General features: G+C 47.4%; 1 pseudogene; it reads right to left on the bottom strand.

Moving 5' to 3' along the window:
• Positions 1-763: 763 nt before the first annotated feature.
• On the bottom strand, positions 764-1,233 carry LOC142046498 (interferon beta-like; annotated as a pseudogene).
• Positions 1,234-8,164: the final 6,931 nt, after the last annotated feature.

The raw sequence follows: 8,164 nt of genomic DNA, 5'->3' as shown, positions 1-8,164 counted from the left end.
GCCACTGAGAGTGGGTTTGGGCCCTGGTGAGAATTTTTTTTCAGGCCCCCCAGCAAGGGTGGACTGGCTAAACAGGGCTGATGAAGCTGGGCCCCAGGCCCTGGTAATTGGTACCGGCTTCCCCCCCAACCTCCCGTTGGCCCTGCTCTGCCCACAGTAATTACAGCTCAGGTCCCTTGGGTCTGGTTGGTCAGCTCTGGTATTGGCTGTGCCTCTTAGGAGGGATTTATCTGAGACTTCCCTCAAGGAAGCCCCTGGGTGACCCCCCCCCCCACACCCACTGATGTGGGTCTGTTCCACTGGGATTCCATTCCATATCCCAACCTGCTTTCTGTAAACTCATCAGCTAGTAGCCCTGCGTGGCTCAGGTCCTTCAGCCTCTTGTCCACGAACCACATTGTCAGGTCATGGGGACAGAGTTCATGTAGTCACTCCCCCACTAGCTATGCTACTGGCTGAAACAGCCAATTCCCTGCACCAAGCACAAGTGGCGCCTTTTTAATTTTATTCACCCAGGATCCTGGGTTCCAACTCACATCAATTGGGGCGGGGGGGGAAGGTGCCACCCCCACTGGTCTATCCAAACTCTCCCCTTCCCATACCCTGCCACCTGGATGACCCTTTAAAGAACTTTACTAATGCCTCCCTCTTTGCATTGGGCTGTAACATGAAGCAGCAGCTGATTGGTCAGAAGGTCCTCAAGTTATGATTTGATTGGCTGATACAGCACTGCCCTAGGACAGAACTCTAAGGACTCTGTACCTTAGTTACTAAGCCTTCTAGTGAGTTTGTCAATCAGTACAAAACAGCTGGGTATTCCCATGCAAATCATCTCCCAGGCACACAGGTCATGTGGTTCTTAAATGTGCCTCCAGCCACTGAATTTGCTGGTTAAAGTCCACTTTGGAACCTGACTATAGAAGACTATCCCAGGCACTCTGGGTGAGGTTTTTGCTAAAGATGTTGAAGATCTCTTGAAGGATCTTTTGGGTTGCCACCTTGGCATTCTCCTTCTGGGACACTGGGAGTTGGGCAACATCCTGGCAGGGCTTGAAAGTTGCCCTTTCATTTATGCATTGTGAGGGGAAATTACTACTCTTTTTTTCCCTCAGAAGCTCCAAGCTCTCTGTTCATTGTGTTCTGCTGGCAGTGAAGCATGGTACAGATCTGAGATGAGATTACAGTGGAGAAAAGCAGTATGAGGCAAACATGCAGCGAACACCTGGTGGTCATGATGATGTCTATATAGTCCTCTTCTTTGTGTGGAATCTTGAGACTGGAGTTTGAGAGTCTTATGTAGACTGTTGTCTTTCCTTTATGTCTCTGAAATTGTTTGGTTGGAGAATGTTTCTTCGATCATTTTCTATTTACAAGATTTTTTCCTCCTTGGAGGCTTCATAGTGGTGTGGTGGTGTGTTGTTTTTTTTTTTGTCTCCCCCCCCCCGCCCCCTTGCTATTTTCTAGTTTTTACCAAGTGTTTGTGTGGTGTTTTTTTTTTTGTTTGTGAAAGTGACCACCCATGACAATATACAACCCTGTTAACTCATGTTGCATCCACATACCTACAGGAGTTTTATCATACATTAATTTCTATAATTTAAGGTCATCCACAATTCCAAAGTGGTATGAAAAGATCTCCAATTCATCAGACAGTATACTTCTCATTCATAGCCTCCTTCATTTGAGAGACAGAAATAGTTTAGTAATATTAAAAGTTTGCTAGGCATGGAGGAAGTAAATGTGGGAGGAAAGCATTAGGCCTCCCAATAAGTATTGGCAAATCTCAATTTTAACTATTTCCTCCAATTTAGATGGCACATTTAAAATCTAGGCAGCACAAACAATCGGTATCTTCCTTCTGTGAAACCGCAGGAGATAGAATGCTCTGAGGAAATCGAACTTTAACTCATTGTTATTTCCAGGTCTTAATATACATACTGGAGCTGAGTAATAGATGCAGTTGAAAGGTATGAATATCATGTCCTGTTGACCACTCCAAGTAGCCGACAATAATGAAAAATTGAGAATAATTCATAAAATAGGATGAGCAATTAGTATAGTAACACATGCTAGAGAGGTACCTGCATGGATGACTATGATTTTTACAATGTGACTTCTCTGCATAGCTGCCTTCTGACCACATTATATTTTTTTTACCAAGTGTGTCCTTGGGATAAAAGAACTCAACTTTTTTTTTTTTTTTTAAACGAAAATCAGTGTTCACCATTTTTGCTGGTTCCTTCTCTTTTAACATTGGCCTTCCCCTTGGCTTGTGCAGGGAGATTCTTCTGGTTTAATTCTCTTCACTTCCTGCGGTCATGTTTCATTTTCTGGATCTCAAACTCTAGAACAGACTGTTGTGCTGGAGTTTCCATCATGGCAAGGAAATATTTTAATTCAACAAGAAAATGATTTTTCACTGAAATTAAAGAATCACACTAAGCAAGCACGAAATTTTTGTGCATATTAATTTTTAGTCTCCCAAGGTTTCCTGCACTCTTATAAGAGATTTGTGATTTTTATTTTATTTTTTTAGCTTAAAATTTTTGAAAGACACTCTTCAAAGCGGAGTTACCAGAGCCCCCAGATTCATAGGCACCGACTCTGTGGATGCTCCGGGGCTGGAGCACCCATGAGGAAAAATGTAGTGGGTTGCTTTGCACCCACCAGCAGCTAAGCTCCGCACCTCGCACCTCACCTCTGCCTCCTCCCCTGAGCACACTGCATCCCAGCTCCTCCATCCCAGTGCTTGCCACCACCAAACAGCTGTAGCAAGCTCTGGGATGGAGGGGGGAGGAGTGGGAACATGGCATGCTCAGGGAAGGAGGTGGGGCTGAGGTGGGGATTTAGGGAAAGAGTTGAATAGGGTGGAGTTGGGGCAGGGACTTTGTGGAAGGGGTTGGAATGGGGGTGGGAGGTAGCAGAGAAGGGGTGGAGTTGGGGTGGAGCTGAGGCAAAGGGGGTCAAGCACCTTCCGGCACCATTAGAAGTTGGTGCCTATGCCCAGATTGTCATGACCATACTCCCCATTCTCTCATTACTTTCCAGGGATGTTGGGCATCTGTATGCCACACCAAGGTGAAATCTCAGCGGAAGATGTTGTGAGGTACTGAAAGCAAATGAACAAAACTGCAAACCCAGTATGTGAATGAGACCATGCTTTTGGTGGCTCTTATTACTTGAAGCTTCATACTGCCAGCACCCATTGTTCGAGCCTGGGTAGAGTGGCTGTAATGGAACCACACTGATAGGGACCGGAAGGGAAGTCTGACAAAGCCCAAGAAGTGATGCAGACACTCAGGTGCACTGCGTGGAAAGATTTTGTGTTCTGGGCAGAAGCCATGGGGTCATCTATTTCTATGACGACAGTTGGGAAAACTATTTCTTCCTGCCTGTTAGTGGAATGATAAGGGAGAGCTTAAGTGGGAATGTAATAGTAGTGGTTTTCTCCCTTTTTATCCACCTGTGGTTGGCTTTCCCACAGGAAGACCTAAACTCATAGATGATGGATAACATCAAATGGCTCTTATGTAGATTAAAAGATTCCTCCACATAGCACAGATTAAAAAAAAAAAACCAATGTGATGGCATGATTTGTCAGGAGGTTCTCCTCTGCTATAGAAGTAACATAGTTAGACTCTTTCAAAAAAAAAAAAAAAAAAAAAAAAAAAAAGAGTTTGTACTGTGGATGCTTGATCTGCCTCTGCCCTGGTCCCGCCTCTTTCTCACCTCCTCCCTTGAATGTGCTAAGTTCCTGCTCCCTCCCAGCACATTGCCAAACAGCTGTGTGGTGGCGGCTGGGCAGGAAACACTGGAAGATAGGCGGAGGAGCGGGGTCACAGTGCACTTGGGGGAGGGAGTTTGGCTGCCAGTAGGTGCAAAGCACCTACTAATTTTCCCTATGGGTGCTGCAGCCCTGGAGCACCCATGGAGTTGGCACCTACGCACCTACCCCTTAATGCCGTGGCTTATGAAACCATACATGGGGCAACTTGACAGCAGCAAGGAGCGGTTCAACAACAGGCTGAGCAGTTCAGAATGACTGTGGAGCGTGCATTTGACCATTTAAAAGCCCCCTGGCACTGCCTCTATAGGAAGCTGGACATGGCTGATGACAATATTCCTATGCTGATAGCCGCATTCTGTACACTCCATAATATTTGTGAAGGGAACAGTGAAAGCTTCACTCAGGGCTGGACCACAGAGGGTCAGCGCCTGGAGGCTGGGTTTAAACAGCTAGAGACCAGAGATAATAGAGGAACACAGGGCCTTAGGGATCAGGGATGCCTTGAGGCAGCAATTTGAAGCTGAAAGCCTCTAAAATTTGTTGCTATGCTCAGGATTGCAGTGCTTGTAATACTAGGAGGTGATTAGTGCACATGATGCAAGAAGGGGCCTTAACATTATTGTATATTGCTTTGAAGTGCTATTTTTTTGCTTCCATTTAATAGAATAAAGATTGCTTTCAAACAAACAACTATTTTATTAAAAGACAACAACCAGAGGAGGGAGTCAAATGAAAAAATTCATCCACAGGGAGGTGGAGGGGGCATGGGGGAAGGGCAGGTCTCAAGAGGAGGAGGGGTCCCGGGATGGCTACAGATATGTATGTGTCCAGGGATCATACCTAGCCTCAGGGCCGTCCTTAGGATTTATGGTGCCCTAGGTGGGATTATTAAACTGGTGCCCCTGTGCCTGACTTGCTCTGAGCAACGCAAACATAAGCTTACACTATTGGAAAACTTGCCACACACATGTTATTAAAACCAGTTTAACGTAGTTAAGCCACTGTCATGCTGATGGACTAGCACTGAAGAAGTAGCACTATAGGAAAAAATTCTGATTTGACAGGATGATGCAAATAATATAATTTTTCAACATTTTATCGGAAATTTCTATGCAGACGTATTGAAACAAGGATTAGTTTTTAATTAAAAGCAATCTTTCTGCCGTTTTTTGGCTGCAAAATCAGTAATGTCATTGTATGACAAAGACAAAGTGATGTCTTGTTTGATTGCAAGAATAGCAAGACCAGTCAAGCGTTCCTGACTCTTTGTAGAGCGGAGATAGTTTTTAATGAGTTTAGTTTTGAGGAAACTCCATTCTCCTGATGCTACTGTTACAGGAATTGTCAGTAGAATACGAGTGCCAATGTACACATTAGGATATATGTCAACAAGTTTGCTGGTATGAGTAAACTGTACAATGTCCATCGATTTTTGCATGTGGCAACATTGATGACAGTGTACTCAATTCTTCATACAATTCAAGTCCATTAAATGAAAACGATCGCTGTGTTTCAGGAGGCTCTCTAGGTCAGGGGTTCCCAATGTGGTGCCATGGCGCCTGCAGGGGCCTCTCAGGGCACCTGCGTACTGGCCGGCGGATGAGCATCTGCTAAAATGCCACTGAAATTTGGCGGGATTTCGGCAGCAACACCTCTGGATGAAGCCGCTTGCCGCCAACAAGCTGCTCATCCAGAGGCGTCGACGCTGAAATGCCACCAAATTTCAGCGACATGTCAGCGGATGCTTGTCCATCGCCACGGTCCTTTGTCTGGCATCCGCCGGATGAAAAAGGTTGGGGACCACTGCCCTAGGTTCTTGCACTTTGTCATTAGTTGCTCTTGTTTTCCTATTTCGTTGAATTTAGTTCCACTCAGCCCACCTACCAGCTGAGAGAATGGAATTCCAGGCTGACAGCAGGTTGAGTGGCTCAGCCAGGGTATCAGCTGCTGGCCTGCTCAGCCTGCTGTCAGCCCAGAGTTCCTTGGGGATCCCCAGGCCAACAGTGGGTGCTTAGTGGGGCCGGCGGCCGGGACCCCAGGTGGCAATGGGGCAGCAGTTGTTGGAGGGTTCTATTTAGCAGTAACAGGGCTATAGGAAAGTCAGTCAACATTTTTTGTTTCTCTGATGAAAACTGGCCCACTCCCTTCCTCATACCAAACTTGTCACAAATAATTGTCAACAACTTAATTTTCTGTTTTTGTTTTTTTTTTTTAAATATCGAAATTGAATTCAGGATTGTTAGCAAGCATTTTTGGCAAAAAAATTTGTTAAATGACAATCTAAATGGGTAACACAGTGCTGCTTTCATGCTTGGCTAACCCCCCAGGCTGCTGGTCCAACAGCTGCAGTAGAGGAGGATATAGGTGGAAAACTGAAGGACCTCAAAATCCACCTCTTGAGGTACAGAGTGGCAGCAGCAAACTCTCAGGTCTGATCACATGCCAATGGGACCACTGCCAGCCCAATGGACCATGGTGAAGTTAGCATGTGATCTCAGAGACGGGGCACCCATGGAACCATAGCAGCTCATCCTGCCCTGTGCAGCTCCCCGTGGATGAGATGGATCACTGCCAGCCCAGGGGAGAGACGTGCTCCCCAGCTAGGGTGATTAGATCCAGATGTCCTGATTTTATAGGGCCAGTCCTGATATTTGGGGCTTTGTCTTATATCGGTACCAATTACCCCCACCTAGAGTTACCAGACAGCAAGTGTGAAAAATCAGGATGGGGGGTGGGGGAGGAATAGGAGCCTATATGAGAAAAAGACCCCAAAATTGGGACTGTCCCTATAAAAATGGGACATCTAGTCACCCTACAGGTGAGTTTCCTTCTCCCACCCCTTCCCCAGAGACCCCCAGCAGCCACTCTCCTCCCTCAGACTGTGCTGCATTTGGCTGTCTCTAGGACCCAGCAGCCCTGCTCTTACATGCTCCACTGCTTCCTGTCTGTCCAGGCTCCCAGCACAGCAGTGCCCCCAGACCTTATGGCGCCCTAGGCGGCTGCCTGTTCTGCCTATGGCTAAGGATGGCCCTGCCTAGCCTTCTCCTTTGGACTACAATGCACCGGGTGCTGTACTTCTGCAAGGCCAAACTGTTGAGTGTAGTGGGAGTCCACAGGGCTGGACTGTGAGGAGGGAGGACTGGAATGCCGTGGGTAGAGAGTGGAGCCAGGAGGCTGATAAGTGTGGTGACAGTGTCTGGGGGGCGCATGGGAAAGAGTGTTGCCACAGCAACCGCAGGGGAGGGCAGGAGCGGAGTTGCTCAGTTTGAAGAACTAGTACTGCTTAGAGCGTGTCCACTTGGAGCTCTATAACTGTTAGGAGCTGCTCCATGGCTTCTTTCAGGCGTGCTGTGTTCTCCTTTCAGTCCTCCTTCTCGCTGACCTGCCACTCTTTCAATTCCTGTTTCTCAGCAACTGAGTGCATCATAACCTCATGCAGAAAGTCCTCTTTCGTTCTTCTTGGATGCTTTCTAATTCTGTGCAGCCGTTCTTACCCCGATAAGGGAGGCTGGCCTCCCAAGGTGCTTGAAAACACAACCAGTACTCCTGCACCTGTCACTAACTGGCTGACCCCAGGCAGGCACTCATGAGCCACAAGACCCCCAAAATGGTAAGCAGCTCTGCTGAGGAACCTGCAGTAGCAGAGTGCCCAGTATCTCCACAAGAGTTTCCTGGAGATCTGAGGGAGATTCCCATAAGTGAGGGAATCTATCAACAGCCTGTTCCACTGCTCAGACTAGGCATGTAGTGGGAGACAAGCCTGTTTCCTGCAACCCTCCTGCCTACAACAACTCACTTCAGCAATTCCCCAGATCAGACCCACTTACCAGGGGCCTCCTCTTCTGTTTGTGATTTGACAAGCTCCAACTGCTGTGACCGGCTAGGCTCCTTTGGGATAGAAAAGAGCTCCTGACCATGCATCTCTGGCCTTCGAATCGTCCTCTGCCTCTGGATCTCCTTCCACCTCTTCATCCAAGATTTCCTCCTCCTGGCTCTGTCCACTCTCAGCTGGCACATGAGCCAACAAAGTATCCGCAGGGGCCTTCGCAGTGGAGGTGGGGTCACCACTGAGTATTGCGTGCAGCTCTTTGTAGAACTGGCAGCTTGTGGACACAGCACCAGAGCGGTGGTTTGCCTCCTGCGCCTTGTGGTAGGTGTTCTGCAGCTTCTTCACTTTTACCCTACAAAGCAATGGTCCCTTTCTATCATGCATTGTGAAATTTGTGTGTAGAAATAATTCCTACAGCTGGAGCACAGCTGAGACTGCACAGCTTCCTCTTCCCCAAATGCCAACAAGTTCCAGCAGCTCAGCATCACTCCAAGCTGGGGATTGCCTGGTGCGTTGAGCAGGCATGGCCACCTGGAAAGATGCACTGA

Source organism: Chelonoidis abingdonii, chromosome 3, assembly GCF_003597395.2.
Source record: "Chelonoidis abingdonii isolate Lonesome George chromosome 3, CheloAbing_2.0, whole genome shotgun sequence".
NCBI classification, from domain to species: Eukaryota; Metazoa; Chordata; order Testudines; family Testudinidae; genus Chelonoidis; species Chelonoidis abingdonii.
This window is presented reverse-complemented; position numbering and strand designations above follow the sequence as displayed.